This window comes from Phalacrocorax aristotelis, chromosome 1, assembly GCF_949628215.1.
Source record: "Phalacrocorax aristotelis chromosome 1, bGulAri2.1, whole genome shotgun sequence".
Lineage (NCBI taxonomy): Eukaryota > Metazoa > Chordata > Aves > Suliformes > Phalacrocoracidae > Phalacrocorax > Phalacrocorax aristotelis.
The window spans coordinates 149,249,033-149,267,183 of record NC_134276.1 but is presented as its reverse complement, the minus strand read 5'-3'; positions in this window follow the sequence as shown (position 1 = coordinate 149,267,183).

The following is an 18,151-nucleotide window of genomic DNA, read 5'->3' as shown; positions in this document are numbered from 1 at the left end:
CATCCCTTCCCTTGGATGCTCCTTGCTGTAGATGAACTTACCATTAGTATGTTTGGGGAACATAAAAGCCTTTATGGGGGCGAATTAACCCCACTCTCCAATACTTGTTTACTTGCTGAGCAAAGCTTGCTGACTGTAAGATCTGCTGATGTTCTCTAGGCAGAAAATACTCACTGGGTAGAACTGGTTTATGAGCAAGTGGGCTTTGGCTAGGCATGAGTCTGAAGTCACCTGACACCTTATTAAGGACTGTGGTGATCTGAGGCACAGTTCTTTCTACAGGCCTTCATTTACAGTGCCGTATATAGAATATCCTTGGTCTGGGTTGGGCTGCAGGTATCTCTTAGGTGTTTGTGTCCAGAGGAAGCCTGCAAAGCAGAAGCAGAGCTATGCACGTTTAAAGGATTTAGGTGAAGGCTTTGCACCTCTGTGGAAAGAGAAAGAGAGATTGCAGCTTAGTAGTGATGACAGCAGGAATAAAATACTGCATTTTTATGTACTTTAACAAGTAGAGCTCAGCTCTATTAAAAAGGGAAGGATTTGGAAATTGCCTGATTTGATTGATTCCTGAGGTCTTAGGCTATATTTGTAAACACTTTCTTGTATCCACTGAAGACACTGTACAACATTACACTATATAGCTAGTTAGTTCTCAGTAACTGACCTACAGACTTACTGGATGGATATGCATCTAGCTGCTATGTTGAACTTCAGCAGCCCATTGGCCTTTAAACTTGATGGGTCATATGTATACTTATGACAGATACAATTAATCCTTTGGATTATTGTTTTGTCCTGTGGAGACATGTCAAACGGTGAAAGCGAGAAACACAGGTCTTTCGCAAGGCACTTTCAAAGCACATATATGCAGTAATCATGGGCACAGTTCATGGTAGATGCACAACTATAGAAAAAACCAAATACTGCTTTGCGAACCTGGGTGCGTTTTTCTTCTACTGCTTGACAGGACACTCCAGGGAGTGCGGCCATCTCCTTTCTCTTCCTTCTCTCTCCTGATTTCTGTTAGTTCTGGTCTTTCATGTAATGGTTTCTCTTTTAACAGCCATAATAGACCCTTTTTTTTCTTGTCTCCCCTGGGGATTGATCATGCTCAGCCTGCACCTCTTCCTTGGAACTGTATCATTATGGAGTCAAGGGCTGCAGGCCAGCAGATTCTTTGGGATTGAGACAGAAGGACAACAGCTCTTGACAACTATTGTTGCTCTCTAAAGGCTTAACGACTGAGCTCTCTGCATTTGTCATCTATCTTTCTACAAATCCTGGGGCCCAAATTAACTCCTGTGCCCGTGCTGTTTGCATTACAGTAATGTAATAGACAGGACATCATTTAATATCAATAGTCAAGATATCTTCTGGAGCCTTAGCAGATGCTAAGGTTTTGTAAATGTCTTTTTCCATCCATGCATCCCCGGTCATACTATATGTAAACTTAATATCCCTGATTGACATACAAGCTAAATAAAGATTAGGAATTGTTTATGTTGGTGGAACTCTGATGATCCTGTCTCCATAGAGAGTGGTTGGTTGGTTGGGAATATTTAGAACCTGTAATGCCAGGGAAGGTAAAAAAGAAAGATGAGTGAAAACTCGGTTCGGAGAGCGTATCTGTGGACACGCGGATGGATACAACTATAGTATACAGTTTGGGCAAGTATTTTCCAGGAGAAAAAAAATAAAAGGAAACTCTGTAATGATGTTTGGAAAGCAGCTTTGTGCATAAATTATTAGCACTGTTTAGAAATAATCAGGATTGGATAAATCCACGCTTCAGAACTGGTAGCAATGGGTAAGGCATTGCTTATGGCATGTGGTCATGCACCAAAGTAATTACTGAGTCACATGCCATCTACTTCTAAGGCGATATTACAGGCCTTCCAGCTGTGTACCTACATAAGGACTACCCAGAGTTTGGATCTGAGCCTCTAGCAGTGTGGCAGAAAAGGGTGCTTGTGAAGATATGTGACTTTAAACAGGGAGGCTGCACAGAAGCTGAGTGGAAGCTAAGGAAACATAATGGTATTGGCAGTCAGAATGGTTAAATAATAACCAATATTGTGAAAAAGTGTAGACTCTCTTTCAGTACTTCTCTTGAAGCTCATAGGTTTTTTTTATGAATGAATCAGAGGGAATAAAATATAGATTAAAAAAGCAGCCTTATAACAGTTTAATAATTCAAGTACTCCTTCCTCTAAGCTCAAGATTGGTGCATCTCTAGGAGGAAGTCGTCAATCCAAGTTGCTAGGAGACCTGCATGGGTGTGCAAAGAGCTCTAGAAGAACTTGAATGGAAGAAGAATATTTACAGTATATAGAAAAGGAACTTGCCACTTAAGAGTAATGTAGGAACATTGTTAAGGTATGCAGAGGTGCAGTTAGGAAGGCCAAGGGCCACTTGGAACTAAATCTGGCAAGGGATGTCAAGGATAGCAAGAAGGGCTTCTTCAAATACATCAGTAGTAAAAGAAAGACTGGGGAAACTGTGGGCCACTGCTGAATGAAGTGGGTGCCCTGGTGACGCAGGATGCAGAGTTGCTTCAGTCTTTACTGCTAAGGCTGGCCCTCAGGCATCCTAGTCCCCAGAGGAGAGAGGAGAAACTCTGGAGAAAGGAAGACTTACCATCGGTTGAGGAGGATTGGATTAGAGGTCAATTAGGCAAACTGGATCCTCATAAACCCATGGGCCCTGATGGGCTGTACCCACGAGTGCTGAGAGAGCTGGTGGATGCTGTTGCTGAGCCATTCTCCATCATCTTTGAAAGGTCATGGAGGACAGGAGATGTGCTTAATGGCTTGGAGGTCAGCCAATATCACTCCAGTCTTCAAACAGGGCAAGAAGGAGGACCGGGGGAACTACAGGCCAGTCAGCCTCACCTCCATCCCTGGAAAGTTGATGGAACAGTTCATTCTGGAGGTCATCTCCAGGCATGCAGAGGAAAATAAGGTTATCAGAAGTAGTCAATATAGACTCACCAAGGTGAGATTGAACTTGACCAACCTGATGACTGGCTGGGTAGACAAAGGGAGAGCAGTGGGTGATGACTACCTAGACTTCAGCAAGGCTTTTGACACTGTCTCCCATAGCATCCTCATAGGTAAGCTTAGGAAGTATGGGTTAGATGAGTAGACAGTGAGGTGGATAGAGAACTGGCTGAAGGGCAGAGCTCAGTCATGATCAACAGTGCAGAGTCTGGTTGGAGACCTAGAACTAGCGGTGTTCCCCAGGGTTCTGTACTAGGTTTGGTCATCAGCAAGTTTGCTGATGATACAAAACCAGGAGAAGTGGCTGATACATCATAAGGCTGTGCTGCCATTCAGCAAGACCTGGACAGGCCAGAGAGCTGGGCCAAGGGGAACTGAATGAAATTCTACATAAGCACGTGCAAGGTCCTGCAGCTCAGGAGGAACAACCTCATGCATCAGTACAGGTTGGGGGCCGAACTACTGGAAAGCAGCTCTACTGAGAAGGACCTGGGAGTGCTGGTGGACAGCAAGCTGACCCTGAGCCAGCAATGTGGCCAAGAAGGCCAAAGGTATCCTGGGCTGCGTTAAAAGGAGTGTGGCCAGCAGGTCAAGGGAGGTTATCCTCCCCCTCTACATTGCCCTAGTGAGGCCGCATGTGGAGTACTTTGTCCAGTTCTGGGCCCCCCAGTTCAAGAAAGACAGGGAGCTACTGGAGAGAGTCCAGCAGAGAGCTATGGAGATGATCAGGGGACTGGAGCATCTCTCTTATGAGGGAAGGCTGAGAGACCTGGGTTTGTTCAGCCTGGAGAAGACTGAGGGGGCATCTTTTCAATGCTTAGAAATACCTAAAGAGTGGGTGTCAAGAGGATGGGATCAGACTCTTTTCAGTGGTGCCCAATGATAGGACGAAGGGCAACAGGCACAAATTAGAGCACAGGAAGTTCCCCCTGAATATGGAAAAAACTTCTTTACTGTGAGGGTGATGGAGCACTGGAACATGCTGCCCAGAGAGGTTGTAGAGTCTCCTTCCCTGGAGATATTAAAAACCTGCCTGGACGTAGTCCTGTGTACCTGCTCAAGTAGGGGAACTGGATGATCTCCAGAAGTCCCTTCCAACTCCTACCAGTCTGTGATTCTGATTCTGTGAAGAGAAAAATCAATATAACAAGACAGTAAAACTAATGATACCAGAAAATTCAGAAATGGGTTGATGATTGAACTATCCAAATATTTGGACTAGCTCAACAAATTGTGTACTTTCTGCATTTGCACATTCCTGCATCTGATATTTATATCTTGGAGAAAAAAACAGGAAAAAGAGGCTGGACAGAGATCTTGTGAGGTTGGAATTCTTTGGGATTTGTTTTTCTTTTTTTTGCCAGATTTTTCTATAGAATTTACATAAACTTGCTTACAGAAAATGTTAGAAAACATGGTTTTTGGTAAAAGTAGACTCAATGCAAAGACTTTTTGAAAAGGGGACATTTAAAAAATATCTGACCTTTTAAAAATGAAAATGCTTCTATGTGAGTAAAGGCCCCTCGGATGCCATTGCCTTGTAACTGAGGGAAGCACAGCCATCTGGGTTGTTTTTGTTTTGTTTGTCTGTTTTCACCAGTCTCTCGTGATATATTCTGAAAGCTGCCAAATCCTCTCGAATCTTGGGTGGCCTGGGCCTGAAACAATAAGTGGTCCAATTTCCCATACTGTTGTATTATGTAGCCACCAATGTATTTTTTTCCTGATTGAATTTGGACAGAAAGATTATAAAAAATATTCTCTTCCTTAGAGAAAATGAATCAAAATGTCTTTTGCTAATCCTTCTGAGCATATGAAGTCCATGTTCATATGCCAGAACTTGTACTGTATGATTTTTATAATCAATCACAATTAATCTGGAAGATAAGTTGAAAAAGTGATGGGAATGGGTCACTGTGCCAAAAATCTCATGCTAACAGTGTTTACTGCTAATGGGTACTAGTACACATTTCCTGGGTATTTCTCTGTCTGTGCTTCTTCACAAATCTTTGGTGGCTTCAGAAAGACACTATGGTAGTAAACAAAAAATAATATTACTACAGAAGCTAAAACTTCTTTCACTACAGGTTTTTGGTTTTGTTTTCAGATTCTCTGAATTTCACTGAAATGTATTTCACAGGAGTTGATTTTTGTTTCTTTTTGATTAAACATTTGGAAGAAAATTTGAAAGTGGTTGAAGCACGTTGTTTTAACATTTATCTCTATTTTTGATATTTTTACTTTAATAAAAAGTTCAGTGGGGAATTAGAAAGGATGCCGGTTGTGGTTTAATCCCAGTTGGCAACAAAGCACCACACAGCCACTCGCTCACCCTCCCCCCTTGGTGGGATGGGGGAGAGAATCTGAAGAGCAGAAGGTAAGAAAACTTGTGGGTTGAGATAAGAACAGCTTAATCATTGAAATAAAATAAAATAGGACAATAATAATTAAAAAAATGTAATGAAAAGAAAAACAATGAGAGAGAGAGTGAGTGAGTGGAAAAAAAACCAGGAAAAACAAGTGATGCAATTGCTCACCACCGACTGACTTTTTCCCAGCCTGCCCCTGATCAGTGATTGCTGCCCCCCGGCCAACCTACCCCCAGTTTATATACTGAACATGATATTATGTGCTATGGAATATCATACGGCCAGTTGGATCAGCGGTCTTAGCAGTGTCCCCACCTACCTTCTTGTGCACTTGGCAGAGCATGGGAAGCTGAGAAGCCTTGACTAGTGTAAGCATTACTTAGCATTACTAAAACATCAGTGCATTATCAAAATTATTATCATGCTATATCCAAAATGCAGCACTATACCATCTACTAGGAAGAAAATCAGCTCTACCTCAGCTGAAACCAGCACAATGTCCTTTGATGTTGTCAAGAGAAGGTATATCTGACATTTCATTTAATTTGAAATTATTTTTTTCCTTCCAATTAAATAATGAACTCAAGGATAGTCCTGTATTGATGGAACTTCCCACGAAACAGACATCTGGGGCTTTAATCAGCCCAAAGAAGTTTTGAATAGAATTTTTCCCATTCATAGCATTGTGTATGCTGTGCACAGTATGCCTCTGGTGCAAGTAGGAGATGGAAGAGTTCACATCCACTGTGAGGGAGAGTATGGCTTCTTTGCATTGCTTATATTTTACAGCAGCTCTTCATGGCTTCAGGTGGGTGCTGGTGGCTTTCTGCAGCTGAGTGCAGTGCAAACTGAGCAGTAAGCTGTGCTTATGTGGGCTGAGGAGAATGAGCAAATCCTCTCACTGTGATTTTATGAGTTCCTGACATATGTAGGAGGCACGATGACAATAGTTTGAAATATAGAGCTATATGTTCTGATATGTATAGCCATCCTACGGCCTAGTTATGCAATCAGCACCTTGTTTTATAGTTTGGTTCAGGGTCTGTCAGAAACAGGTCTGGTATCTCACTGAAGGTTGGTTTAATTTATCCGTGATCTGCCTAGAAATGGGAAGTGTTGCCAGTCAGACGGTACAGGGACTTGGGCAAGCTGTTTGTTTGTATTTTCATTGCAAGCATCTGTGTAAGGAGATCCCTTGTGATTCTGAGGAAGCATGCAATTGCATATAACTGCTCAGAAACCAAGATAAGTAAGACAAGTGTCAATTTTTTCAGTCAAATATGGAGAATTGAAACTTGCTTTGAATGCTAAAAGACGGCAACTAAATGCAGAAATGTGTTTCTGATCCATGAACAATTTAATATTTCTTTAAAAACTAAGGCCACCTCTTAGAAAACATATCAGCTATGATTTTTGTTTGCTTGTGGTGTTATAGTCTGTTAAGTTCTGGAAAAAGTTGAGCTCGTGATCTTTCTTCTAATTAATCCAAACAATAGCTATTAGTTAGGAATTCATGCAAGCATTCTGACACTCACAAGCAGCTCTGACTCAAGGCATATGGATGTTTATCTTGATGGTTATAATATCGTATGTGGTAGATGTTGGCAAGGACATCCCTTTCCTTTACCCCAAAACATTTAACAATGATGAAAAGACTTTTGGAAAGGCAAGCATAATTCTTTCCATATTTCTGCTCAGAAAAAGTTCATTGATTATTTTTTGTTCATGGAAGTTATCTTTGTGGCTGAAAATAATAAAGATATTAACCACAAGCTGCTGGTGACTGGTCTACGTCATTGGTATCTAAACTTGCAGCACAGGGAATTGCTTTTAATGGCTTGTGAGACTGAGTATTAGAAATGACAAGAATGTGGTAATGGTGCTGCCTTAATAAAGGGTAGAACAGGATAATCTAGAAAGTTTAACGGAAGAATAAGTTATTTTCTGTATAGGAAAATGTAATGAATGCTGAGCCAAATGTTCTTAAAAATGTCTTTTCAGTCTCTAATATGAAAAAGTGCAACCTTTCAAAGACTGGTGTTTTTCTGAGCTTTGTGTCCAGAGATCCCTAGTTTATCAAGTCAACTGTAAGATTTACTTTGAGAGGGAATCTTTGAAAGTGTATCTCATGGGCATCCCCATGCTAATTTTTCATGGTAAAATATAAACCAGGAACACAGTGCTACAGAGCATGCATGATGGCAAAGAATGTGCTTTACAGCCATAGAAATTTGTGACCTGCTTGCATTGTTAGGTTCCCATTGATGTTGCTAAAGAAGATAAGCAGGGCTTCTATACAGTAGTTATTCAAGGTATCTGGAAGCAATTCTTGCGTCCACTGTTACCACTGCAAAGACACAAGAGTGTTGTAGTCTTCCCTGATGTTGTATGGCTTGTCTGAGGAGATACCATGACTTACAAAAGAAGAATTCCAGAAACCCAGTAGGAACATTAGTATCACATTTCTATTCCTTCTGAAACAGAATTGGAGGAGGATCATTATAAACACTTAAAATAGCACTTCAAAAATAAATTCAAAGGACTGAATGGGGAAAAGATGGAATTTTGAATTTATATCGGTGCACTTTATAGAGCTGGCACTTGGTGTTCAATCACTGTGAATTATTCTTGAAGGAACGAATAGGAGAAAACTTGGCTTTTTTTTGATTATCATCTGTCTTAAAGAATAAAAAAAGATAGGATATTTGCACTGAATGAGCAAGTATTAACATGCTGGAGGTTACACTAAACTTCAGGAATTGAGAGCTTGCCACAGGAGATGAGCATGGGTCATTCTGGAAAGGGAAGGGACAAAAAGAAATTGGAGCTGCTCAGGAGATTGGATATTTTAATGAGTATTTGATGAATGCTGATCATGGGAGAGCCCGAAGGTCACAAAGTAATTTTTTTTCAGGTAAGCATGACCCCTCCCTAGAGAATTAAACCTAGCACTTTCAATTTCACCTTCTGACCAAAGGGCAGCCCACAGTAGATTTGATATAATGTGCTTAAAGCAGAAAGCTACATTCTACATCAACCTCAATTTTGCCATAAACTGTGGCTACACCACTTGCATAGTAAAGCACAGGGTTTTAATCTCTTGGAAGCAGTCATTTTGGAGTGCGGAGGAACTGGAGACTGGAACTGTGAGAAACATATGAACTGTTACTCCTCTTCCCTGTATACTTCTGTAGTTACCTCAGCATGTGTTATGCCAGTGATTTAGCTTATATAGACAAATAGTGTAGCTGTCTGCAGTTCAAAGCCCCAGCTGTCCCCTGATAGCTTCCCCCTGAGAAATTCTGTCATGCTACTTCATCAATACAAACGATTGAGACATACTATGAATACTGGAGGATAGGAAATGTAGAATGAAATGTAATTTCAAAATACACAGCATGGAAGCTTCTGTACTGGTCCTATTTTTTAATTCACATTTAACTTATTTTATATAATGAAGCTGCTGCAGGAAATTGCCTGTCAGAGGACATTACCCAGAGCTCTTAAGAGGAAGCTGGGTGTGTCTAGATTTGGAGAGGAGCAAATGTCATGCTGGATAGTTAGCAAAAAGGCCACTGTCTCTCCTTTTCCATATGAGAGGGGGTGGGGAAAGACATTCTACTATGCCCACTATTACACTAAATGCCGTATTCCTCAAAGAAACCTGTGTTGGGGTTCATACTTTCCTAGGATTGTTGGTGTGTAATCCTGCCAGAGCACAAATCGTTGTTGGGTACCTGGAGATCCCACTGGTATAAGTGTCTCCCACAACGTGCTGCTGGGGTGTAAGGGACCACCTCATGGGAAACTGAATCTCGACAAAGATTATTAGAGCAACGTTGCAATAGGAATAGTCATCATTTCAGCAATCCCTCTCAGCTTTGGGACAATATGGTTTGGCAGTGTGTGCTGCTAGGGACTTAGTGCACTCCTATATCCAGTTCTCAAATTTGGTCCCTGGTATTACATAAGCCTTATTGCTAATGTTTCTTCCTTTGCTTCCTCTTCTCTTTTAACTCTCATTTCTTCTGAAGCAGATATTGCAGTTACCCTTCCATCCACTCAGTAAACCAAAGGTCAGACAGAGGTTTTGGCTTAGCAAAATGTCTGGGACTGCTGATGAGGCTGTCTGCTGTGCCTGCTCCTCTTCCCTATAGATTCCTTGTCCGTGGTGATGATAGCAATTTGGCTCTTCCAAGGAAGTGGCAAAGGCTTGTTCTGTCCAGAGGGATTGCATGGCTGGAGGACTGATGGAGGGATGTAAACTGACTGATGCATAGCCCTTTCCACAGAACCACTGTGTTACTTTGGCACAGTCTGCTCTAGTGGGCTTCTAACTCTGGCTCTGCTATTGCATCACACAAGCTGACAAGGTGTGTTGCAGGGCACTAGAGATCTCATCTTAAAGGACTTTGTTCACTAGCATTAGTAGCACTTGCATGGAATGTGTGTGCTCAGAGCTACAACTGGTTTATTTGTTCTGAGCTGGGACAGCGCAGCTATGTCACTCTGTGTGTAATAGCAATAGTGTGAAAATGGGGACTGGGTGCTTTTGTCCCCCCAGTCTTCACCCTCTCACTCTGCTTAGTGCTGTGTTTGCTGAGGTATCCAACTTGTCTTGTCTTCTGGTCTTTTGCTATGTACCCTACATAGCAGGGTTTTCTCTACATGACGTACAGTGCCATAGTCACTTCTTGCCTAACAAACACAGTTTTTCCTTGCCATCTTTCAGCCCTTGAACTTGCTCTGTCCTCTTGCTGTGAATGAAGGTGGAGAACTTCTGGGTTCCTTTCCTGGCTCTGCCAGACACTGCCTGCGTGATGTTATGCAAGTCACCTGGGAGGCAGCCGTGAAGGGCAAAGGAGTCTAGGAAGGCTGGATATTCTTTAATAAGGAAGTCTTAAAGGTGAAAGAGCAGGCTGTCCCCATGTGCTGAAAGACAAGCCAGTGGGGCAGAAGACCAGTGTGGCTGAACAGAGAGCTTTAGGTGGAACTCAGTGAAAAAATGGAGTTTGTCCTTTGGAAGAAGGTGCAGGAAACTCAGGAGGACTGCAAAGGTGTAGTAAGGTTATGCAGGGAGAAAATTGGAAGAGCCAAAGCCCATTTAGAATTTAATCTGGTTACTGCTGTAAAAGACAACTAAAAATACTTCTATAAATACATTAGCAGCAAAAGGAGGACTAAGGAGAAACTCCACCCTTTGTTGGATGTGGGGGGAAACATAGTGACAAAGGATGAGGAAAAGGCTGAGATACTTAATACTTACTTTGCCTCAGTCTTTAATATTAAGACCGGTTGTTCTCTGGGTACCCAGCCCCCTGAGCTGGAAGACAGGGATGGGGAGCAGAATGAAGCTCCCACAAGCAAAGGGGAAATGGTTAGTGACCTGCTACACCACCTAGATACATGCAAGTCTATGGGGCTGGATGAGATCCTCCCAAGGGTACTGAGGGATCCAGCAGAAGTGCTCCCCAAGCCACTTTCAGTCCTTTATCAGCAGTCCTGGCTAACTGGGGAGGTCCCAGCTGATTGGAGGTAAACAAATGTGAACCCATCTACAAGAAGGGCTGGAAAGAGGATACAGGGAACTGTAGGCCTGTCAGTCTGACCTCAGTGACAGGGAATGTTATGGAGCAGATCATCTTGAGAGCCACCATGCAGCACATACAGGACAACCAGGTGATAAGGCCCAGTCAACATCAGTTTATGAAAGGCAGGTCCTGCTTGACTAACCCGATCTCCTTCTATGACAAGGTGAGCAGCTTAGCAGAGGAGGGAAAGGCTGTGGATGTTGTCTGCCTAGACTTTACTAAAGCCTTTGACACTGTTTCCCACAGCATTCTCCTGGAGAAACTGGCTGCTCGTGGCTTGGACAGGTGTACTCTTTGATGGGTAAAATAACTGTCTGGATGGCCGGGCCCAAAGAGTTGTGAATGGAGTTAAATCTAGTTGGTGTCTGGTCACAAGTGGTGTTCCCCAGAGCTCAGTTTTGGGGCTGGTTCTGTTCAATATCTTTATCAATGATCTGGATGAGGGGATTGAGTACACCCTCAGTAAATTTGCAGATGACACAAAGTTGTGCAGGGGTGTTGATCTGCTTGAGGGTAGGAAGGCTCTGTAGAAGGATCTGGACAGGCTGGATTGATGGACCAAGGCCAATTGTATGAGGTTCAGCAGGGCCAAGTGCCAGCTTCTGCATTTTGCTCACAAAAACCTCATGCAATGCTACAGGCTTGGGGAGGAGTGGCTGGAGAGCTGCCTGGTGAAAAAGGACCTGGGGGTGTTGGTTGACAGCCAGCTGAACATGAGCCAGCAGTGTGCCCAGGTGGCCAAGAAGGCCAACAGCATCCTGGCTTGTATGAGAAATAATGTGGCCAGCAGGACTAGGGAAGTGCTCAAAACCCTGTACTCAGCACTGGTGAGGCCACACCTTGAATACTGTATTCAGTTTTGGGCCCCTCAGGACAAGAAAGACATCTGAGGTGTTGGAGCATGTCCAAAGAAGGGCAGTGAAGCTGGTGAAGGGTATAGAGCATGAGTCTTATGAGGAGTGGCTGAGGCAACTAAGGTTGTTTAGCCTGGAGAAAAGGAGGCTGAGGGGAGACCTTATCACTCTCTATAACTACCTGAAAGGAGGTAGTAGTGAGGTGGGGGTCAGTCTGTTCTCCCAAGTAACAGGTGATATGACAAGAGGAAATGGCCTCAAGCTGTGCAAGGGGAGGTTTATATTGGATATTAGAAATATTACTTAACTGAAAGTTTTGTCAGACATTGGAGCAGGCTGCCCAGGGAAGTGGCTGAGTCAGCATCCCTAGTTGGAGGTATTTAAAGGCCATTGGATGTGTTGCTTAGGGATGTGGTTTAATGGTGAACTTGGCAGAGTCAGGTTTACGGTTGGACTCAATGATCTTAAAGGTCTTTTCCAACCTATATGATTCTGAGAGCCAGGTCTACATTGGACTGCAGTCTTAAACGATGGGGGACTTATTATCTGTGTAAACATGAGCTGAATGTCGTAATATCTGTGTGGATCTTAACTGATCTACGTAGATCTCTTCAGTACCTTGCTTTCACATCTTTAAAAAGGGAGCAATACTTCTTGCTTTCTGTCGTTGTTTTTTATCCCGTTTGAAACTGAAGCCCATTACCATACAGAAACAGAGGTAATGCTCTGTAGGCACGCAGTATTGCCTGAACTGGTTAGAGCTCCTTGGGTCTGGAGGAGATATAAGGATGTTTGTGACAATAAGATATAGCATGAGTAGGCTGGAAAAGAGTGACTGTATTCAAGGTCTTTCTCTTATGCATGTGTTGTGTGGATAAAATATGGATGGTAGCTGTTTGAAGCAAATACCAGCAGAATTGGGTATTCTTGCCAATAGCCTACCAACTATCTTTACTTGATTTTGTTGAGTAGGCACAGACTTCAGTTGCCCGAGGTGCCTTTCTTTCTCTATGGCTTGCCATCCCTAGGGACATAACCATGAAGAGGCATGGAGAAGCAGCCCCAAGTGTTGAATTCTGTTACAGCAGCCAGAGCTGAACAGGAGACCTAAGTGAGGATCAAAAGTATTGTTTGCAAACATGGGCATATGTGGGACTTAAATGGACTTTGCCCACTAAAGTTGTGTTTTTCATTAGAGCCCAAGTTAATGACCGAGACCTAACCTTCGCTCATTGCCTGAGCCAAACTGCTGAAGCTGAATAGTTTATTAGCATCAGAGCACAAAGGGGCCTGGTTCTCACATTGCTCTAACAATAGGACATGTCAGGGAATATTGATTTGATTAGGCTGACACTTGGTTTACCCTAGTCTAAGTAAGAGGAGATTCAAGGCCAAGAAATATGCCTCACCCTCAGAATGCCCGTACCAGCAGCTGTGCAATTTGTAACTTGGTTGCAAAAGTAAATGATGGCACCATCTTTTCTGCCTGGAAAACAATATTCAAAACAAAGCCACGTTTACAAAGAAGGAGCATGCACAGTGCAATTGTGAGCAAATGCACTGATTTTTTTTCTGAAACCAAGGCAAAATGAAAATGTGCACAAATTTTCTGAGCCCTGCTAATTTCATTGCATGTAATTTTTAATGGCTAGCAACAGAAAACGGGTGTTTGGAAACAAGATACACATCTGCTGTTCATAGTTTGTACTCTGTGTGAGAGAATTGGGCATGCCCTTAGGAAAAGGGGTGTCACTATGGACAGAGTTATCTTACTGTATATTAGCCCACAGAAAAAGTGGATAAAAGTCTTACTTTCCAAAGCAATCCAGAAGAGGTCTTTTTTTTTTTTTCATCCTTTACTAATGAGTGAAGGTGCTGTGAAGTCTCTGCTCTTTGGGGGGCACTGTGTACTTGTAGCTAGGCTTAGTTTTGTAGTGGAAAAGTGCAGGTATCCTGTTTTCTTTGGAATACAGACCACTATGATGTTTGTTTTGCTTTTAGTAAGGTAAAGTCAATGTATCCATGATTAATTCTTTCTTGTTGTGGGTAAAATCTCTCTTTCCAGCAGGTTTTGGGATCCCTTTTTTGTTTTGATTATTCTCTTTTAGTGTTTGGCTTTGCATATATTTAGCTGGCTAAACCAAGAGAAATAAAATACCACACCTACCAGAAATGGGCAGATATGACACACCAAAATGGATGGCAACAATACATAATTATATGCCTACTTTTTATTTAATCCAAGGTGAGGGAGTGCTGCTTTTGGAAACAGTGGACTGATCCCTACTCTCAGGGTGCTAGATATACAGACTGGATATACCAGAGTCTTAGGGAGACTGAGTCTGGCATCTGTGTTAAAGATGTGCATCCCTCTTGGTATCTACATTCTAGTCCTTGTTACTGTGTCTAAGCAACGCTATCTTTTTATTTCCAGCAGACTGACTTTGTAGTGCACACATCCTTGTGTTTGAAGAGGTGCTCATATTCCTCTGCCTTCTTTTGTGGTAGGTTTTACACTCTCTTTGAGTGCACGGCTGGCTTTGAAGTCCTATGAATTTTGCTGTTCCAGGCTAAAAGATACAGCCTGAAGCAACATGTGTAAAATTTTCCTAAAAAGTTACCTCTGCCTCTCTAACATAGAAGAAGCTTGTCTGTGCCTAGGAGGTAATCATAAGGATGACCAAATCTGCTCATGGTGTGTGGGCTTCTCCCTCATGCACTTTGAAGCAATCCCTCAGACAGACCTGCCAGCTGGGTGGCTCGCTCACAAATCTAAGCTTACTCACCTTCATGTCAGATGTGCGCAGCTGTGAGCACCACCATCTGGGCTGTATCCTCTGTATATAAGATTAGTCTGATTTCAGATGAGCTGTGGAAATGGCATAGCCATAGCATCATTTAGAAATCATCTGCTGGGATGGGGAGAACCCACACTGTGCTCTCTTTATGTTATGAGGGGGTAGGAGAAAATGTGCAGAGCGAACCCATGGTTTCCAATCTGGCCTGGAGCAAGAAAGGGGATGTGAGCTAGCCCAGGGTGCATGGCACATTTCCTACCCTCTGCTCTATTGTACCACGGGAGGATAAAAACCAAAGCCTCGGTATGGATAGGAGGGTGCCCCTACCTATTGTCCTGTGTCTGACCAGGGTACAGAGGGGGCACAAACTTACACTTATGCTCTCTGCCATCTCCTCAGCTGCTCCTAGTGCTGACTTTTCTCTGGGTATGCTTCTCATCTGACCCAGTTCTAGGGCAGTTGTGTCCTTTGAGGACCAATGGAGGCTTAGTCCTCCTTCCTTCCTTCCTGTTTATGCAAGCAACACATATCTCACCTACCCTGGTATATATAACAGGAATCCCTGCAAGAACTTGTTAGCCTGGACATCTTGTGTAATCTCACAACAGATCCCCTTGTCTTTGATCGTGATGTTCCACTTTGAGAGCACTTATATCCTGGAGGGGCTGAAACTAACTAACAATGCAGTTGTGACTGGTATTTCAGGGGTGCTTGGAAATACTCAACATTGTGTTGAGTGCTCCAATACACAGTGAGGAGCAGGAGAGGTTTGTTTAATGTAGTCAGGGAAGGGAGTTGTACTCTCCTCTCAAGGCATTGTCTTTTGATACCTCCTTTATCTCCCTAGAGTGTTTACAGTGTAGGACCAAGACTCTGCCCCTACCATATGCAGCAATGTGCCCCTCCAAGGAAATATTTTACAATTGGAAGTGTTAAAACTTCCTTCTCTCCCTGTACTGCTCAGAGACAAAGAATGACAAACTTATTTACAATTAACAGTTGCCCTGCTCAGCTGTGCAGGGAACCCAAATGTGACAGATAAAAGTGCTGTTGGTTGGGTCCAAAGGCATTTGCTATAGTGAGAGTGATGGTCAGCTGTAGCCATGGTTGCCAGGACTCAATAGATGCTGACCCTTGCTGCTGACAGGATTATAACCTTTAGTATCTGTGACCCATGCCGGCACTCCAGTGTGTCACACCTTTGTTACTGGTACCAGGACTGTGAATAAAGACTGCTTTCTTGACAGCAGGGCTCAGTGACACATCTTCATTACCCTAGTGCAGGAGGAAGCCTGCCTCTTTATGTCTGTCTCTGTGCTAGGGAATCGAGTTGGTTACTCCTAGCACAGACCTCACTACTGTGATTCTTCTAAGCAGCGCTTTGGTCTCCCCACCTAAACACAGAGCATCTGTGCTAGTTACAGGATGGAAGCTCCTTTCTAAAGATTTCTATTTTTATGCCATAAGTACAAGGACAGTTTGACCCACTGTTACCTGCACAGACCACCAAAAAATTAGATACTGGGGAAGTGAGGCAGTGGCTAAATTGGTTGGGTACAGATTGGAAAAATGGCCTTCTCCACGGTGGATTTGATGCTCTGTAAGAATCTTGCTGTATTGTGGGAATGTGCAGGGGTGAGGAACATATTTCCTCTTCGTTTCTGAAATGGCAGCTGAAGACATTGCAGTGACAGTGGTGCTACTCAGTAATGGCCACGTGTACTGTGTCAAATAAAAAGAATAATAATAATTTTGGGAAGCTCAATAATAAAAAGCAACTTCAGTTTGAAAAGCAAAAGATCATCCCTCCCCAAATACCCCAAAGACTTTTCCAGGCAGGGAGCACAGCTCTGCTGTTGCAGCTGCTTTGGGAAGAAGGCACTTGCAGGACTGGAACAGCAATAATCCAAACGGCCCCTTTGGCCACCACTGCCTGCTGAGTCTTGAGGGCTCTGTGGTGCCAAAATGCAAGTGCTTCAGAGTGGCTGTACGCAGCAACCAGACCTGCCTCCTAGGGGACGATTTACTCTGTACTTTCTAGACCACGGACTTACCTCAGCTTTAGACTGTAAATTTTGTAGGAAAAATTGATAAACCTGCGAGAGCCACAGTCTCGACAGAGATTTCCAGGTACTTCTAATATGATTCTTCTGAGGGAGTGACTGCAGGCTTAGGCTTCCAAGAATGCTCCAACAGCCCAGCACGTACAAGCGCTTTGACCCTTATCGCAAGCAGTCCCACCCTTCCCTGAGTTATTGAGCTCAAGAGCTTAGCAATGAGCATTTGCAGGGCCCTTACTTACCATGATAAGGTATCGATATTAAAATTGTGCTTGGTTTTGGGGGTTTAATTTCTGCATATACTATTTTTTCTATGTCTTTTGTGTGCAATCATATACCAGGAGTTGGGTTATTTAGTCCCCAAAAATGTTTTCAGCTCTCTGCTATGGCACAAAGAGTCACTGATTGTCAAAGCAGAGGGGATAGAAAGCTGTGGCAAGAGTGGCAACCCTGATGATGAGGGCAAGGACTATCATGATAGTTCCCTAAATTCCTACCATTGTGGATTTAGGTGTATTGTAACTATATATTTGCAACAGGCATTTACAGGTGGCTCCTAGTGATAAGATGCAAAGGAGCACCCACTAGAAATTGAACTCTGCATTCTTCATGGCTCAGGTTTCCAGTAATATCTCCAGGAAAATTATGGTATCTGTGCCAGTTCCTTGGCTTCCAAGTTTCAAGTCATGGAATTCAAAAGTTTCTTTAGGCGAAATTCAGCTCAGCAAGAAGGATGCAAACTTTACTTTTCATGACATCGTTTCCCCAAAGCAAAATTGGTCTTTTTGCAGAATTTTAATGGATATGTGACTTAGAAGGAAAAGAGTTTGGGGATGCTTTGACAAGATGGCATCAAATAAATGGTAAGTTTAAAAAACAAAACGTTGCTTTCCACTTTAGGTAGTGTATAGCTGCTAGCTACCTTCTGCAGTGGACACTGGGATTGCAGGGATTGATGGCTGTGCTGGAACGAGAACTTCAGGGTACTTCTAAAATTCTAAAATTCAGTTTTCTGCTCTGACTGTTAGCATCCCTTAATCCTGTTTACTCCTCAGCCTGGATTCTTCAATGTTTTATGTTCTGAAATTGTAGGGGATGGTAGGATCTGGTAGAGATTTGTCATTTCTTCCTCAATAATGTCACTGTCTCCTATTATTTGGTCATTGATACATAGGCTAATAATTTCTGTAGTTAATGGAATGACTGAGAACACGGATTTTGTTGTCCCTTGTTTAGTAAATCCTACAACCCAAAGTTATATATATGTTGTATGTATTAATTTTAATATTTAAAACCAGCACAGCCACATCATGGGAGGTGTCTAGCAATAGATGAAGTTTCCAAATTGTTGTTAAAACAAAGGAAAAAAAGGTGCCTTCCACAAACAAACACCACTTTTTTACTTCATGTAATTAAGTTGTGAAATTCAAAATAATACTAAGATAATTATGATTGCTTGCTGTAAATCTGCGTAGATTTG